Source organism: Elephas maximus, chromosome 7, assembly GCF_024166365.1.
Source record: "Elephas maximus indicus isolate mEleMax1 chromosome 7, mEleMax1 primary haplotype, whole genome shotgun sequence".
NCBI lineage: Eukaryota > Metazoa > Chordata > Mammalia > Proboscidea > Elephantidae > Elephas > Elephas maximus.
In genome coordinates, this window is record NC_064825.1 from 46103223 (window position 1) to 46123040 (window position 19818).

Here is a 19818-nt window from a genome sequence, read left to right on the forward strand (position 1 = left end):
TGTTTTGTTCTGCTGTGCATAGGGTCGCTATGAGTCGGAACCAACTCGACGGCACCTAACAACAACAACACATTTGATGATAAGAATCTCCCACTGGGGCAGGTGAAAAAGTGGGATCCAGGTGGGACTAAATACCTAAGGCAAGAGAGGAATTTCATGTAAAAAAAAGCACCAGAGTTAGTACAGTTTTGTCTCATTGGGGGCCAGCCTATCCCTCTCAGCAGACGTTCTCAAGCCTCAGGGGCAGGAAAGGCCTGGTCCACTGGTAACAGTGGACCCAGACCAAGCTAACTTGTATGTCTGGGCCCTGCACCCCATGGTTACCCCTCCTTATCTTCATGAAAGGTGGGCATCATATTGTAAGGACCACACATTCATGGCTTTAAGTTTAGGGGAATTTCATCCCAGAAGTTAGCAATGAAATGTAACTGGCCAGGTGGGGTTCAATTTCCATTCTGTCTTGTTGGGTATGATGTGATGTCAAGAACTCTGACTTTGGAGTTAGGCAGAACTAGGTTTAAAACGTCTTCTGTCATTTCCTATCTCTGATCTCAGACAGATTACCCAACTTCTCTGAGCCTTCATTTTCTAATACGTAAAATAGGACAATAATACCATTCTCACTGATTTATGGTGACTATTACATGAGAAAATACATGTGTATCAGTGAGGATGTCTTCAGCTACAAGTAACAAAAACCCAAAATGGCTAAAATAATTTGGAAATTTTATTATCTCACATAAGAAGTCCAAAAGTAGGGGAGTTTTGGGATTGGTTAATTTATTAAGGACTCAGGTTCTTTCCATCTTTATGCTCTTTCGACCTTGTAGGCTTTCCTAAGCTGGTACACCTTATGGTCATAAGACGGTTGCCAACGTTCCGGGAATCTCATCCAGACACTCAGAGCCCTCAGAAGGAATCAATACAGCCGATACCCTGATTTCAGACTCCAGAACTGTGAAACAATAAATTTCTTTTTTTTTTTATTAACTCACCTAATCTGCGGTACTTTGTTACAGAAGCCCTAGGAAACTTAAATGCTTCCCGCTGCCACTACCCTGTTTCAGGCCTCTGACATCTCTTGCCTGGACTAATGCAGCAGTCTCTTAACCGGTCTATCTGCCTTCATGTTATCTCATCTCTGCCCCCATGTCATCCTCTAGAATGACATATCCAACAGAAAAACTGATCATGTCACTCATATATTTAAAGCTCTTCTAGAACAGGTGGTCCTTCTTACCTGTCTAGTCTTACCTCTCATCAATTTTCCTTCAAATGCTGGGTACCAGTCACTTGGAACGACCTGCAGTTTCTGAGCATACTCACCTAGCCTCTGCTACTTCCTCTGCCAAGATCAATGCCAGCTCCAATGCCCATTGTCTCCCAGATTACCCCTCCTCATCCTTCAGGATGAGATTCAGAAAAGCGTCTCTGTGTCTCCACCTCCCACCCATAGCATCTTGTACTTATTTCTATCACTGTATTGATCTTCCTGGACTGTAACTGTCTTTTCCTAATCTATCTTTACTATGAGATTGTGAGATCCATGAATTGAGGGCAGAGTCCCCCAATTTATTCACTGCTGTACCCTCAGATGAGTAAAGAATGTTGAAGTGTTATCACTGCACTGAAGTCTTATCAGTGAAGGGGGCTCTGCAGTTTCCAAAGAAGTTACCATTGGTGTTTTGTGGGGCCCCAGACAATATCACCACCGAATCATTCGTCCTCCTTCCCTCCATACCCTAGGAATCCCAACCACAACAAAATAGCATGATGACTTCCTTGGGAAACTATCCCAGCAAGTGGAGCATTTTAATAAACAAACAATAGAAGTGTGGAACAAATGGGAGAGGGAAATGTTGGCCCTCAAGAGGAGGGTTGGAATCAGATTTGGCAGGAAGCTGTGAATACTTCCACAGTTGATAGATTTATGATTGGGAAGTTTGAGTTTCCACATGGACCTTGTCTGCCTCCAATATACTAACAGGCAAGGCTGGACATAGAGCCAAAGTGATTTGGAGGCAGTAGGAGACCTAGATTCATTTGACTTGGAAAGGGCTTTGAATTTTTACATTCCATCTTCAATCACAGAGGCCCTGAATAGTCTTAGGGGATGTATGTGCCTTTTGCACACATGTGCTTGCTCTCTGCTGTCTCTCTCTTTTCTCTCTCAACACATACACACACAGTTATCTATGCAGTGGTTTATTTAAAAAATGTATGTATGATCATGCTTCTATGCTTCCCCCAGGAAATTAAATGGGAAAGAGACTCAAACAAGATTCCTTTTTACTTTTCTGGAGCTCAGGAAGATGGAGGCATTCCAGATTCTCATATTTGTCAGAGTTCAACCAAATGTCTCTATTCTAAGTCTCTGGGTAGCATTCCTTCCCAATAAATGTTCTTTCATGTAAGAAACCTGGGGAACCTGTGAATTCTACTAACATTTTAATTCTGTACCCACAGGATCAAAGTTTGGGTCTGATTTTCAATAATATTACTTCTGCAAGGTGTAATAAGTTAAAAAAAAAAATTAGAGCCATAGTAGAAGCTCTCTGTTTCCCTTACTGTGCCTAGAGATGAGAGTTTAGAACCCTAAGTTTGTAATTTTCTTTCAAAAGCCTTCCATTAATATACCCTAGAGAAATAAGAGCCTTTACATGAACAGATATATGCACATCCATGTTTATTGCAGCACTGTTTACAATAGCAAAAAGCTGGAAGCAACCAAGGTGCCTATCGATAGATGAATGGTTAAATAAATTATGATACATTCACACAATGGAATACCACGCATCGATAAAGAACAGTGACGAATCTGTGAAACATTTCATAACATGGAGGAACCTGGGAGGCATTATGCTGAGTGAAATTTGTCAGATGCAAAAGGACAAATACTGTATAAGACCACTATTATAAGTTCTTGAGAAATAGTATAAACTGAGAACACATTCTTTTGTGGTTAGGAGAGGGGGGAGGGCGGGAGGGTGGGAGAGGGTTATTTACTGATTAGTTAGTAGATAAGAACTACTTTAGGTGAAGGGAAGGACAATATTCAATACAGGGAAGGTCAGCTCAACTGGACTGGACCAAAAGGAAAGAAGTTTCCGGGATAAACTGAATGCTTCGAAGGTCAGCGGAGCAAGGCGGGGGTTTGGGGACTATGGCTTAAGGGGACTTCTAAGTCAATTGGCAAAATAATTCTATTATGAAAACATTCTGCATCCCACTTTGAAATGAGGCATCTGGGGTCTTAAATGCTAACAAGCGGCCATCTAAGATGCATCAATTGGTCTCAACCCATCTGGATCAAAGGAGAATGAAGAACACCAAGGTCACACGATAACTATGAGCCCGAGACAGAAAGGGCCACATGAACCACAGACTTACATCATTCTGAGACCAGAAGAACTAGATGGTGCCCGGCCACAACCGATGACTGCCCTGACAGGGAACACAACAGAACTCCTGAGGGAGCAGGAGAACAGTGGGATGCAGACCCCAAATTCTCATAAAAAGACCAGACTTAATGGTCTGACTGAGACTAGAAGAATCCCAGTGGTCATGGTCCCCAAACCTTCTGTTGGCCCAGGACAGGAACCATTCCCAAAGACTACTCATCAGACATGGGAGGGACTGGACAATGGGTTGGAGAGAGATGCTGATGAAGAGTGAGCTACTTGTATCAGGTGGACACTTGAGACTGTATTGGCATCTCCTGTCTGGAGGGGAGATGGGAGGGTAGAGAGGGTTAGAAACTGGTAAAATGGTCACGAAAGGAGAGACTGGAAGAAGGGAGCGGGCTGACTCATTAGGGGGAGAGTAAATGGGAGTATGGAGTAAGGTGTATATAAGCTTATATGTGACAGACTGACTTGATGTGTAAACTTTCACTTAAAGCACAATAAAAATTATTTTTAAAAAAGCCTTCCATTGTAGCCAGAAGCAGTCAACCCATCTCAAAATCCTTGTGGTCACAATTCCCACTATAATAGTCCATTTCAACAGGGATTTGGTCTCCCAAAGACTTGCCTTCAACAGATGCTTCATCCCAGGATTCACAGGCGATAATTTAAGTGAATCTTTTGCCATTGCATGCCGTGGACTATTAGTCGTTGGGAGAGGCAGTCTACCGTGGGCCCCAAGTGCCCCTGCATATCCTTGTTGAGTGTGCCAAACTGCAAGGCCTAACTATCTTCTGACCCTGAGCCATTTCTGCAACCAGTCACAAAGGCAGTTACGTAGGTCAAGGTGACACAGCATGACAACTCTCTACAACTATTCACACTCCAGTGGAAGGAGACTGGCTTGTTTACTGCTTGCTATAAAAGTTCTGAGACCTTGGCCCAGGATTCCTCAGCCACGGCACAACTCTACTTCATGCTAGCCACCATCTGGGCCCACTGCATTGCCATGTGGAACTTGGGGGCGGGGAAACCAGTTCCTCCACGCTGTTGGTCCTACCGTTTCCTGTACTATAAACAATAAACTGTCTTTCTCTGATCCATTGCTTCTTGTCTACTTTCAGGACCTGTGGAGTTATGGAAAGCCAACTTGCTTGCTTGCTTTTCCATATCCTTTGGAATCCCATCACTCCTTGCCATCTTCTATGAGGCTGGGGTTCTTTTCAGACACAGTATCCCATTTTCTATTGGCAATGAGGTCATCACTGAAGTCAAGCCCAATCAGGTCATATAACCAATCCCAGATTCCCATTTTTGAGGGTCAGTTTCCCATAACCACTTTCAGTACCAAGCACTGCATAAGCCACTGTGCAGTCAGGAAAACAAACCATTCTCAATCTGTGCTGTCCAATATGGTAGTCATTACCTACATGTGACTATTTACATTGTTATTAAAATTAAATGAAATTAAAAATGTAGTTCCTCAATCACTTTAGCCACATTTCAAGAGCTCAATAGCTACAAGCAACTCAAGATACTGTATTGGTCAGTATAGCTAGGGCATTTCTATCATCACAGAATGTCCTATTGGACAGTGCTACTCCAGATATTTCAAGCGGAAAGAGATTTAACGTGCGGAATTGTTTACAAACATGTTGGGCATGTGAGAGTAGCCCAAGGAAGAAAGGAAGGGGTTAGAAGAGGAAAAAAAGAGCTTAGGAAGGTGCTACCACCTCTGGGTGAAGCCAACCCACAGTCACGGAGATGGGCTGGTCTTTTTCACTACATACTTCACTTGATTTTATTCTGTTCTCTGGATCACCATTCTGACTGAGACTGGAGGAAACCCCAATGCCATGGCCCCCAGACACTCTGTTGGCCCAGAACTGAAACCATTCTCGAAGCCCACTCTTCTAAGGTTAGACAGGACCATAAAACATAAAATAATACTTGTGAAGAGTGTGCTTCTTAGTTCAAGCATATACAGGAGACCAAATGGGCAGATCCTGTTCAGAGGCAGGGTGGATGAGAATGCAGGAAGGGACAGGAGCTGGTTGGATGGACATGGGAAGCCAGTGGTGGAAAGGGGGAGTATGCTGTCACATTACAGGGATTGCAACTAGTGTCACATAACAATATGTATATAAATTTTTGTATGAGAAATTAACTTGAGCTATAAACTTTCACCTAAAACACAATAAAAAGAAAAAAATGCTCTAAGACCTTATGATTTTGCTCTTCCAGGATCTTGCATATATTGTTCCCTCTACCTGGAACACCTTCCCCTTGCTCTTCACATAACTGGCTATCCTCAGCCAGATATCAGATCAGATGTCATCTCCTCAGAGAAACCTTCCTCATCTTTGCCAACCTGCCTAAAATACTCACCCTCCAATCCCTTCCCAGCCATTTCCCATCATGCCACCCTTTTTATTTTATAGTCCTTTTTTTCAATCTGAAATTACCTTGTTTATTATCCGTCTTCCCTCATTAGAATGTAAGCTCCAGGAAGGCAGGGGCCTTTTTTGTGTTGTTCAGTTCTGTGTTCTTAACATTTAGAACAGTGCCAGGCATGTAAGAAGCACTCAAATAAATTTATGTTGTCTGAATACTTTCCATTCATCCTTCTGGTCTGAAATCTTTCCTGTCTCCCTTGTTGGGTGAGGTATTTCTGCTATGTGTTCACATAGAACCCACACTTCCCCATCGCAACACTTAAAACAACTGTAGTTTCTTGCATCTGATCCTTTGCTAGACTATAACTCGATGACAGCAGGGATCATGTCTGTCTTGTTCATAGTTGTGTCCCCAGTGTTGAGCACAGTGCTCGGATATAGCTGGAAGTGATAAATTACTTGGAGGGTTTGATCACCATACTCTTCTATAAAGAGTTTGGGAGAAGAGTTAGTGATGGGTATATAGAAACCAGTCCCTGTGTGGTGCAAACGATTAATGTGCTTGGCTGCTAACCGAAAGGTTGGAGGTTCAAGTCCACCAGAGGCCCCTCAGAAGAAAGGCCAGATGATCTACTTGTGAAAAATCAGTCATTAAAAACCCTATGGAGCACAGACAGCTCTATTCTGGCACACATGGGGTTGCCATGAGTCAGAGTCAACTCGATAGCAACTAGTGGTTGAGGCAGAAGCTGAGCACAAGAAAAAAAGGAGACAATTATAACTCTAGGAAAAAGTAAAATCTTAACTAGAATGGAAATGCAATCACAGGGCCCAGCACGGCTTGGTTGTGAATATTTACACAGTCATAATCAGGGCCCACAGGACTGTATTAATTATGTTAGAATGTATTAGTTGTCAAAGTGTTGAAATATTTCTATACTGGTTAGTAAACAGTAGCTACCCTAAACTCCCTGAGGACCCCATCCCCACTGTCCCAGCTGCCCTTTCCCTAGTCTCAGAACTCTCTGGACCTTCCCAGGATTTAGCAACTAAAGAGACAATACTTGGCACACTCAGGGGCCCCAGGACCTTGCTGGAGAGGCCGGCACTGCTGTTGGCTTCCCCCAGAGGCTTGCCTCAGCCCTGCTTGTTACGCCCACTCAGGCCTGGCAGAGGAGCTATACCTACATATCGTACAAGGGCAGTCAGTGCTTCTCCTCTGCACCATGATGCCACTTGTTAGTGACGAGCATGTTATCTATGGGACATTCCTTTTCTATGGTCCCTGGCCTCTTTCTTCAATCTTGGGGAAACAGGGCCAAGCCTCTGTAAACACCAGGAACCAACTGTAAATAGAAAAATGGAAAAAGCTTTATGATACAATGTTAAGAAATAAGAGTAGAAGATATAGTTGTTGATGCAAGAATCAGTGCTAAAAGCAGACTACACACACACACACACACACACACACACAGCTCACAGACAACAGCAGGAAGGGGCAAGGGGAACTAAAAACAGATAATATATAGGTGGGTACTCTCTTTCCTCTTTCCCTTATTTTTGGGGTTTCTGTACTTATCATAGTATTATTTGCACAATAAAAACAATTCATGATGAAATAAGGAAAGACTGAGAACATATGAGCTCCTGGGGTGGCCCACAGCCATGTCTTGAGTCCAGCTGCAACTCCTGGCCTTCCAAAGTCATTCTGACAGCAGCACTCATAAAGAAGCTGGCTTCTTCTGGACAAAAACGCAGTGCGTGGCCCATGTCAAGAGGCTGCAGCTCTTTGCTCTCATGCTCCGGATGTTGGTATCATCACAACATTGGATGTGAAGCTCTCACCTGGGCTGGGGAGGTGTGGCTATGACCAAGTGCTCCCCAGCCCAGGCCTCTTTGTATCTGGGGGTCGTTACCACTTCCTGTTCATTTGTTTTGACTCTCCTGGCTGGGACTTGGATTCAGCCTGGCTGGAGGAAGGGCCAGTATGGGATTTTCTGTGATTGTGGGACAGAGGCTAAGGTGACCTTAGCCAGCAAAGAAAACAGTGAAACAATATCAGTGCTTAGGTTTTGGAGCTGGGGCCCAGTGATTTTTCTTTTGTCCTTGTTTATACCTCATACTTGATTTTATTCTGTTCTCTGGATCACCATTCTCCTCCTGATTCCATGCTTTTGCCCAGGCTGTTGCTTTAGCCCGGAGTGCCCTTTCTTGTGCATCTTGACTTGGTTAAATCCTGCCCTCCACTGGTACACCTTTTCCCAATCTCCTTTGGGGAATGAATCATTCCCTCCACTGGCTCCTGCAGCACTTGGTTTGTGTCTTTCCTATGGCCATTCTATTTTCTTGCAGTACATTATAGTTATTTATGTCCATGTCTGTTTCTCCCACTAAATCATGAGCTTCTTAAAGTGGCCAAGAAACATGTCTTATCCAGCTCTGATTCCCCACACAGTGTGGCCAATGTCTGGCATATGGTAGGTGATCAATCAACGTGTGGAATGATGTTAAATTACAATGACTAAATTCTCCCTCTGTATGTGTCATTGGACTCTCTGGGAAAGTTGTTGAGATTGTAGGCAGATGACCAACTGGTTTTATGTCCATTTCTTTCCTGTGCATTTTGAGAAGGGCAGGAAGAGGAAGAGAGTTAAAGCTATCTGTGGATCCATATTGCAGGGATTTCAGCCAGAGCTCCTTAGAGGGGGTAATAATATGAATAATAACTAACATGTGCAGAGACTCTCACTTACACTTTCACACCAGTTAACTCTGTGGAGCCTCACAAGGACTCTAGGAAATACGCTGAGTGGGCAGTATTTGGCTGTCCCAATGTCACAGGTGAGGAAACTAAGGTTCAGAAAAATGAAGTGATTTGGTCACGATTACATCAACTCATAGTAGGGCTGGAACTCAAACCTACCGCCTTTGACTCCGAACCCCATGCTCTTGGGATTGCTGAGGTGATTAGGGCAGAGGCTCCCTTTGCACACAGTAGGTGCTTGATGAAGATTTGCAGAGTGAAGACAGAGAAGCTATGGTTTCCAGGTTGATAAGGAGGACTTGCATTAGGTCCCAGTTATCACACCCATGCAAATTTATCTGCTCAGCTAGGGATTTAGCTAGCTGCTCAAGGGCTGAGACCATGCCATTTCTCTCCCCAAAACTCAGGTTTTTGGCAAGCCCCACACTTTGGCTGGGTCCCGGTTTTCATGTCTGTAAAATGAGTAGGCTGAGCTAGAAGTTTAAATTGGGTCCTATTCACACCAGCACCCAGCACAGAGCCTAGCCCACAGTTTCCATCACCCTCCCCATGGACAACTCCCAACTCCAACACTAGAGGCCTCCAGGACTCCAGCTGACATGACAGAGTGTGTACCCTGCACGTTGCAGCCTCTTCCCAGGCTGGCTTCAGAAACCGAGCCTCCTCCAGACAGCGGGGCTGCTCCGTTCAGGTGGATCAGGTTGGGAGCCTCATTAGTCATGTCAGATGACATAGTTAACACTTGGGGCTGGCGCAGTCAGTTCATCAAAAGCTCCTATGTGCCTGGCTCCATCACTGCAGCTGAGGAACTACTGTAGGGGGAACAGGCAGCACATCAGAGGGGCAGCGCCAGAGTACTTCCAAATTGGTTTTGATTAATTACATAGACATGTCTTTAATTGGTGCCAGGGTAGCCGCCAGAGAACTTATGGGAAAGCAGGATGTTATGCTTTCATTCCCTGAAGCCCCATAAAGCAATGAAAGATGAGGAACAGAATCACTGCTCGTTGAAAATTTATCGACCGTGCAGACCCAGAAAACACAAATAACTATTTGAATCGAAACCTGACCTCATTTTCTCAACTCACTGGAAGCCATGCTCATTCCCCTCTGTGCTCCTGCCTGTGTGCCGAGATATAAAAAAAAAAAAAAAAAGATATACAGCTGAGCAAAAGGTGTGATTTCTAAGAAATGAGTGCCTTAGCACATAGGTGGCACACTCGGCTTCCCCCCGACCCTCCCAGAGAAGATGTGTGCTCAGACCCTCCCAGAGAAGACCCTCCTCCTCAAAAACACCTCTCCCTCCAGCCTGTCACCATCCTATGAACTGGCATCCGAGGCTGATTCCCTCTGGGTGAAGCATTCATTCACCCATTCATTCTTTTCTACCCCTCAGAGATCTAGGACGCATGCACTGAGTATATACTACATACAAAGCACTGTTCTGGTATCATAGAGAATACAAACTGAATCAAGTACAGACCCTTCCCTTAGGAAATGGTTTTCTAGGAGAAAAGAGAGGACAAGCCTATGGATGAATGAAGGCATGGCAGGTGACATTACGTAGAAGATAAAACATTGGGATTTGGCACCAAGGGGACATGGGTTCAAATCTCAGCTCTGGTTCTGAATCACCTTGGACAGTTACTTTGATTCTCCTAGTTTTAACTAAGGAATGGAATAATAATGCCTACTGCACATGGTAATTATGAGGCTTATAAGCGTTAGCAGGATTGAAAGTACCCAACACAGGGCCTGGCACCAATCAATACATGGTTGCCAATTCTGAATAAGTGTCACAAGAGAGGTTCTGACGGAGTGCTATGTGAGAGTTCACGTCTTCACGAACAAATGTTCACAGGTCACAAACTCTGTGCCAGGCCCTGTGCTGGGCATTAGAGATTCTGTTAGGGAGGTCATCCTACCCTCACCAGATTGTCGTCCACTAGGACACACAGTGATATAGTATGATAAGAATGGCCAAGTGTTACAGGAATGCTGAGAAAGTTTATTCAGCGCCAATGGGGAGAAAAGGAGAAAGAGGTCATGTCTACCTGGGGAAATCAGGAAAGAATTCCCTGAGGAGATGATGCATAAGCTAAGTCTTGAAAGATGAGAAGATTTTCATTTGCAGGTAAAGCAAGAAAAGATATCCAAGCACATGGCCACAGTTTCCTTCTTTCTGTTCCTAGGACAAACGAAGCTTATCCCCTGGAATCTTATAATCAGCTGTTTCTTTGCATGGAAAATTCTTCTGCCAGGTCTTCCCATAACTGGCTCCTTCTTGACATTTGTAACCTGGTATCTTCTTATTTATTCATTTGTTTATTATATGCCTCCTTCACTAGAATGAAAGGTCCATGAGAACCTGAGATTTGGCTGTCTGTTACCCGCTCTATTACAACAAACACCTGGAACACTGCCTGGCATATCGCTGATGTTCAATATATTTTTTGCATGAATAAATAAATGAAAGAACAACAGGAGGTATAGGAGGGCATGCTGCAATCAAGGAACTATTAGGACAGCGCCTGGCATACAGGGGACATTGAATTTTTTTTTTTTCCATAAAATTGAACATTGAGGAATGCCTGAAGTGAATGCCATAGGAATTGGGATGGGAGGCAATAGAAGAGGAGGCCTCTGAGCTGTGCCCTGATGTCAGAGAAGGATAACAATATGATGGAGATGTTGGGGAGGGGATCGGAAAGATTAAATCAGATCACTTCTAAATCTCTTCCAACCCTGAGCTTCTCAGAATTTCTCCTGAACAAATCATCTCTTGCCACCCTGCCTAGTCCCCTTACTCACAGCCCTGCTTTCCACTCCACCCTGTCTGGAAGGTGTAGGGACATCTGACACACCATTTCCTGCCAATGTAAATCACAGGCTGATGTGTGAGGCTTGTTCTCAGTTTTTACCATCCCCCAGGTGGAGATAGCCCCATAACTCAGGGTGAGGCCCAAGCAAAACTGGCCTTTCCTCAAGGTGGCAAATAAGGGGAATTGTTTACCCACCAGCACCTTCCTGGCACTGCTCCCGGGTAATTTTATGTCCTCTGGTCCTGGATCTGCTCCTTAGTTGGATGCACCTCAGTTCACTTGCTGAAGCACTGATGTGTGACTGTTTAACTGCCTCTGCTTCCTGTCCCAGGGATCTGGGCTTCAGGGAGCATGGGAACGAGACAAGAAAGAGAGCTTTATATGAGGTAAGCCTTGACAGTGACAATAAAGGCCGAAGACTAACTTACGCTTACATAATGCTTAGCAATTTACAAAGCCCTAGAGAACTCCTATTCATCCTTCAAGACCCTAGCACAAGCACAAATGTTAACTCTTTTCACCAGCCTTCAGCTCTCCCAGGCAGAGCTAATCCTTCCCTCTCCTTCAAGACCCTAGCACAAGCACAAATGTTAACTCTTTTCACCAGCCTTCAGCTCTCCCAGGCAGAGCTAATCCTTCCCTCTACACTTTGTGAAACCCCAATGATAACCTTCATTACATTGTAATTAATTTATTTGTATACATGTCTCATTTCCTCCATTAAACAATCAGCTCTTTGGGGGCAGATCTATCCTCTCCCAGTAAAACACACTTACTTCTTTCTTGAAAAGTAATTTTTATTAGACTTATTTTTTCCTAATTATAAAAATAATATTTGTAGTTACAATTATAAACAAATTGCATATATAAAAGTATAATGAAGAAAGTTTAAAAGCACCTATAATTTCATCACCCAGGTAAAACTACCATTAACATTTTGGGTATATCTTGAGTCTATTTTTAGCATCTAGAAAATAAGAGTGGAACAATCTGGTTTAGTCTGATTTTATCACTTATTGTGAATATCTTCAAACATCATTGACAATTCTCCCAAGCATTATTTTATGGCTGCATTATTTCATTTAATTAGTGTATAATAATTCACCTAAAAATTTCTCCACTGTGGGATATTTGGGTTATTTCCTTCTTTTTACTATTCTACACGTAACACTGCAATGAATAGCTGTATACATAAATCTTTTTTTTTTTTTTGGTATACATAAATTTTGTCAGCATTCCTATTTCCCTAAGATATATTCCTAGAAATGGAATTTCTAGGCCCATTGATTTAAACTCTTTAACGGTTCACGATACTCACTGCCAAATTGCTGTGAGAAAGTTATACCGATTTACAATTCCGCCAATGCATGAGTGCACCCATCTCACAATGCCCTTTCCTGTATTAAGTATTATTCCACTTATACCAATTCCAGCTTTCTTTTCACAATGTCTCTTATGGTGAGTAATTTTTCTTAAACACAGCAGAAATTGTACAACCAAACTTAGAGTTATCTTCTTCCAAGGTATCAATCTGAAAGAGTATGTTTATGTGAACAGTGCTTCCACTACTTTAAGCAATTCTACAATTTTTATTTGAAAATTTCCTGCAAAGCAGACAACACAAACTTTTGTATCTAATTTGTAACATATTTCTGTCTTTGGGGAATGATTTTTGATTTTTGGCAATAGTCAAATGTCATTTAAAATGCATGATAAATGGGACGAGAGCTCCAGCCAAGCTTGGGATCAGAAATGAGGTGTAATTTTACAGTAATGAGATTGCGTTTTTTTTGTGTGTGTGTGATTTGTAAAGAGGGGTCCCACAGGAGTGCTGGGCAAGTAGCGTCATCATCGGAACAAGTATTGAGCCTCCCAGTGTGACCATTCCAAAGCAGCTACACTCACGTGGAGGCACGAGTCTAGCTGTGTAATTATTGTACCTCTTCTCATGATTTCACCGTTACTCCATGTATAACCCCAGGGACAAGCATCAACTTATTTCAGAGCTGGTTTCTTCCCCTCTTCTCTCTTCATCAAACCCACTGGGGCCTGATATGATTCCATGGCCATGACTTTAGAGGGGAAGTTTGGGGGAAGGAAGGACATGGCACAGTAATTGTAAGAGCCCTCCAAGTGCAGTTGGAAAAATGTGGGTCTGATGCCAAGCAGTGCCTTTTACCAGCTGTGTGTCAGGATTGACTTGTAAATGAGGATCCTACTTCATGGATTTGTTAGGAGAAATGGGGAATGTATATAACCACACACAGAGACACAAACACATAGACATACTACATAACTAACATCTATTGAGTGCTTACTTTATTCCAGGAGCCCTGGTGGCCCAGTGGTTAAGAGCTTGGCTGCTAACCAAAAAGTCAGCTGTTTGAATCTACCGGCTGCTTCTTAGAAACCCTATGGGGCAGTTCTACTCTGTTCTATAGGTTCACTATGAGTCAGAATCTACTTGACAGCAATGTGTTTGGGTTTTTTGGTTACTTTGTGCCAAGTACTGCGCTTTATGTGAATGTGGCAAACCCTGTTGATTGATCACTCAGAAGTCATTTCTCCCTTGCTACCTCCCCGGATGGCGCAAATGGTTAAGTGCTCAACTACTAGCAGAAAGGTGGGCGGTTTGAACCCACCCAGAGGTTCCTATGGAGACAGGCCCCACAATCTGCTTCTGAAAAGTCACAGCAGTCACACACATTCTACTCTGCACACCTGGAGTTGCCATGAATAGGAATTGACTAACAGCAACTAACAACAACAACACTTCCCACCACTGAGACTTGCTTTCCCAGCCTCCTTCGTAGGTAGAGGCCCCTGCTCCCACTGACAGGCCTGCTCTGGTTCAAGATTCTGATAAGTGACCTGGGCCCTGGGCCCTGGTGACACTGCCTCCTCTCTCTATCCCTTTGGCTTATGGGTGGCAGTGGTTTCCCGCTTCTGCTAATCTCTGGGATAGATCTGCCCTCTACCCCATCACCTGTGTGACCAGTCCACTTCATTAAAATCACTCTATTGTAAATACTTGCAGTGCCTCTTTTCCCTCACTTAGGTCTAAGCTCATACCCCACTGATCTACCACACTGTAGCAAGGCACCTACTCAGGACTAGGCTCTGTGCAAGATGCACTGGACAAGAAGTGCTCCAAGCCTAAGGAGGAAGGAGAGAGGTCTGGGAGGATGCCAGAGCCCCGTCTGCTGCAGAACACACGTAAGTCCTGCCAAGGCCCCAGCTTCCTTCTTCCAGAGGCAGGCCAAAGACAATATACAGGGCCCTTGGTATGTCCCCTTCACTGTCCACCTCAGGGGGGAGCTTGGGGATGCTTCTGGGTAAGTGGCAGAAATGCCTGCCACTTTTCCCATCTTCCCAGCCAAATGCTCCTACCAGGCTGAAGAGAGCCTGGCTTCTTCTGCTTGCTTTCTACCTCTTCCCCTTCTCCCACAAACAGCCTTACCTAGGAAGCAGAAAGAATCCTTTTCAGAGTATTTGCTCCAGCAAAATGCCAGGGGTGAATTATCTATACAGGCTAAAAATGGAGAGAAGCCAGAGGTACCGGGCAACCTTTAAGATGCCTGGATGCCTTACATGGAATTTTAGAGACAAATAGACTGAATACAAAATCTACCTCCCCACTTAAAGTTGTATTGCTTTGGCAAATTAGACCACCTTTCTGAGCTTCAGCTTTCTTATCTATAAAATGGGGACAATGTATGTCTACCTACCAGAATTATTGTTTCTGATCTGGCAACTTCCAGAAACATGGCTAACTATATACTGGTATAGATGGGTCTTCTATCTCAAGGCCTGCTACAGACACATGGAGATTCTGGATAAAATACAACAGAAGTGTTATATTTTTATTGCCCAAGCTGAAAAGTATAAAGAGAAACCTCTAGATGTCAGAAAAGCAAAAGGAGCTCAAAGCCAGAACAGTGGACAGGTGATGTGCCTTAGAAATCCACAAGGATTTCAGACTTAGGTACAGGTTCTCAGAGCTGTGGGATATAGACAGTTACACTGTACACCAAGGAGTAGGAGATGGGGCTTCCGTCCCGGGCAAGGGATGAAGCTGGAACTGAGCTCCTTGCATAAAGCCCCGAGATTGGAAGCATAGCCCCTTCCAGGAAAAGTAGTCTGGAAAAACTTTACCCCAGGGTGAGAAAAGTCACAAAAAAGCTTGATGTCTGTGGGGGCCTCGGGTAGAGAAATAAACGGCACTCATGAAAAACAGAAACCCCAACCCCTGCCATATGCACAGTCAATGCCACATTCAATGTACTTTACCTACATGTGCAGGCAGGAGTCCCTGGGTGGTACAAACGGTTAACATGCTTGGAAAAGACACAGACCGGACTAGAAGTAAGGGTCAGAGAAAGTCTGGATCCAAGCTTGGGCCACTTGGTGGGTAGTGGATATTGCCAGCCCCTAAGGGGGACCTGCAGGATATTCTCTTTCCAGGGGACATCAATCTAGAATAGAATTTACAGGCCCCTCTTTTTTTCCCTACCTGTGTCTTATGTACTCAGCTATTTTTGATGACTTTTTGCATTTGAAACCTACTCCCTCCTTCCATAGGGCTTCCTCTGTTTTCCTGTTTGAAATACATGTTACTATGGGAATGTCATGGCACAGTATATCGTGGCATTTATAAGTGAAGTGTCAAGAATTTTCAGAACATCTAGAAACATAAGACTAGAGCTTGGGAATATAAGCCCTAATTATGTGATAGTATTCATGACTTCAGACGCTGTGTCATAAATATAAACATACTTGGAAATCTGAGACAGCACAGAAAAGATAGTTGAGAACTTTATTAGGATTTATGTCACCTGATTTTAAAAAAATGCATATGAGAAATATTAAAAACCCAAAACATAATACATTACTTAGGAAGAACATCTGGAAAAACCAAATGACAGAATCTCAACATTTGCTTATGAATACACATCTTCTGGAACGACCCGGGGCCTGGGCACCCCAGGGAAATTTGGAAAAACCCTCCCTACCACCTTCTATGCCATAAATATGTTCCCCAAAAACTGCATGTAAATCGACTGTTGGTAAATTATATTTGCTAAATGTATCAAGGATGACTATTTTAAAGCTGTTTTAAGAATATACTTTAGTAAAGCAAATTATTACCAACGGAGTAATGGAAAAAACTCACCAGACTGAGTAAGGCTCAAGGTCCTTCATTATTACCCTGGCTCTGCCACCAGCTAGATGTGTGATTCAAGAAAAGTCACTCAAACTCCATGGGCCGATTTCCTCACCTAATCCAGGATGTGGAAACCCTGGTGATGTAGTAGTTAAGAGCTACAGCTGCTAACCAAAAAGTCAGCAGTTCAAGTAGTTAAGAGCTACGGCTCCTAACCAAAAGGTTGGCAGCTCGAATCCACCAGGCACTCCTTGGAAACTTCTATGGGGCAGTTCTACTCTGTCCTTGAGGGTCGCTATGAGTCAGAATCGACTTGATGGCAACAGGTTTAGTTTTTTTTTTTTTAAATCTGGGTTATAATTTTGAATTTTCATTTATTAGGTTCTTAAAGCCAGGTTCATGGGTCCTGGTCAACAGTCTAACATGCAGTTCCTTCTGAGAGATACATCTGAATCCTTGTTGACGGAGCTCAGAGCCCTTTCAAGTAAGAGGAGCTAGGGATGGCATGGCCAAGAGGCCACAAGGTACCATTGCATGTTTTGCTTCTTCATACCCCACTCTCTCATTTCCGCAAGTACTCTAATTGTGATGATTCCAACTTTTTGCCCCAAATTCTTTACAGTAGCTTGTTTCTTACAGCTGGTCCTCTGAGAAAGATTGACATTCTTGGGCAGGAGCTCCTTCTTGGTGTATCTCTCCACCTCTGGCCCTTTCCCTTCTCCCACAAGGCTGGGCACTCCCTTAGGGCAACCACGGGACCTCCTGTGCCTTGTACAAAGAAGGAATCCCCAAAGAGGAAATCCAATAAATGACTGTTAACTGGATGATTTTGAAAGGAAGCTAAGATAGAGTGATGAGTCTGTGAAAGACCTGAATCCTAGGAGTGAACTTTTGGCAGCTTCTTTAAATCATTTCTGAACTTCCAAGTTCTTCTACAGTGGGCAAAAATACAAATTACAAGAGTTAAGCCCTCCTTTCCCCGGCCGGCTTTCTGACAATGTCCCCATCTCTCCTAAGTAATGAAGTCGTGAGTCCCCTTCTAGTGCTGCAGTCTGCCCAGTTCTCCAAGTCTCTGGCACATGCCACAGGGCATGTATTTTTTCTCCAGGAGAAACAGTCATTAAATCTCCTAGTTGCTTTGCTTAAACAGGAATGACACTATGTGTTTGTCTTCGTGGACTTAACACCTCCATCTAGTCTCTGCCAACTCACTTCAGAAAAGGTCATTTATCAAGTGTTAAGGCATCACTTTGATTAATCTGCCATACAGGAAATACAAAGCACAACTGCAAGAATTCTTTTGTCTTCTTAAGCACACACGTGTTTAGGCCAGATGAACTGGCAGATAGAAGACTTTTTGTGGGTTACTAACATTTTGTACAGTAATTCAGGGCCTGTTAGGAAGACTCAAGAAGCCAATTACGATCTACTGAGCACTTACTACATGCCAGAGATTGTGTCAGGAACTGCATACATATTATTCAAGGTCACCCTCGTAACTAATGATCACTATCTGACATACTATAGTTTTACTCATTTATTTTTTGTCTGTTTCTTCTACTTAAACGTAAGCTCATGAGATTCTTTTGTCTTGATCACTGCTATATCCTCAGTGCCTAGAACAACGTCAGATACATAGCACTCAATAAATATTTGTTGAATAAACTCCTCCATGGAACAGCTGTTTTTATTCTCCTTTTACTGATGAATTGAAGTGCTCAGAGAGTGGAAACGAATTGCCTGAAGTCACATAGCTAGTTTAGTTGCACAGCTGTTAGACTGTCCAGAGTCACATAGGTGTTAGGTGTTAAAGAGCAGGGATTAAAACCCAAATCTTACTCTTTTGCTCTTTCTATACAGCAAAGGACTTAGATCTACATACTGAATACCTCTTCCAGCTTGACAAATCTATTCTATCTGCCCATAAAACATGTATTTACCTCGTGTACATTTGAAGGAGCCCTGGTGGCATAATTGTTAAGTGCTCAGCTGCTTTCCAAAGGGAGAAAAGACTTGGTGATCTGTCCCCATGAAGATTACAGCCTAGGAAATCCTATGGGAGAAGTTCTACTCTGTCACTTGGGGTCACTATGAGTCGGATTTGACACAACAGTACCTAAAAACGATAACTCATTTGGAGGTTTGAAATTCCACCAAGGAGACAGTTTTGGCATTTTAACGATAAACATTTTATTAAAGCAAAAATTACATACACACTTTCCCAGTGTAACAAAAATTACGTCTATGGATAAGCATTAGCTACTTCATTTCTCATTTAAAAATCCCACATTATTCTTCAGACATAAAAGCACAGTAATTCTGGATGCTGACAAAATAACATTCACAAACCAGTCTGGTGCACTATAACATCACAATGACTCATGGTATGTGTGTGGTAGTCTCAACACAGAATATCAAGTACTCCAGTGTACATCCGTGAGTCTCCCAGCATGGCAGGAGGTAGGCTTGGTGTGTTGAAAGCCGTTCCTACGTAAAGAAATTATACAGAAGACTCAAGGATTCTTCACAGAGTTGATTAGAATAAAATCCATCTTGGAAATTAATTTTCAATGAGATGATGTGGGAGTGAAGTCCAAAAGGGGTTCATTTTACCAAACGAGTTCTTTATACTCTTTCCTTCCATTTGTTAGAAGGTACTTGATTCGTGAGTGCTCTTTTACCTACCCGGGCCTGCCAGTAGTGTGTAACTCGTAGCACCTTCTCCTGCATTTTTTTTTTGGTAGGGATTCTGGTCTTACCTCCTTCTCCTCTGTGGCAGGCCTTTTCCCTTCTGTACAACTCCTTCTATCAACACAGTATCATACAGTCTCCAAGGCAACCCACCCATTAATTGTTCATGGACCAAACTAGTGGCTTGCCTTGTGCTCTATGCTGCCAATTTCTGTGCTATTATTTCAGCCTGATGATAAAAGTAATAGCACTTTGGAGAAGTATTTTTTAAATGCATTAAAAAAAGTTTTTAAAAACACTTAAAAAGGTAATTTTTAAAATCACCTATAATCCAACCACCCAGAGTCGGCATATGATTTCCAGTCATTTTTAAACATTTTCAAATTTATACAGCTCCTTGTTTTCCACCTTTGGGTGCAGTCTCACCACTTTTCTATCACTCGCTTTAGTGGAAAATATTTGAGTTTTCCTCCTCTAACAGGTTTCCACCTTACACAGGTTCAGGCTTTCACAGGTTTTACTGCACATACAATTTTGTATATCGCTCTTTTCACTTACCATTATAAGCATTTTGCCA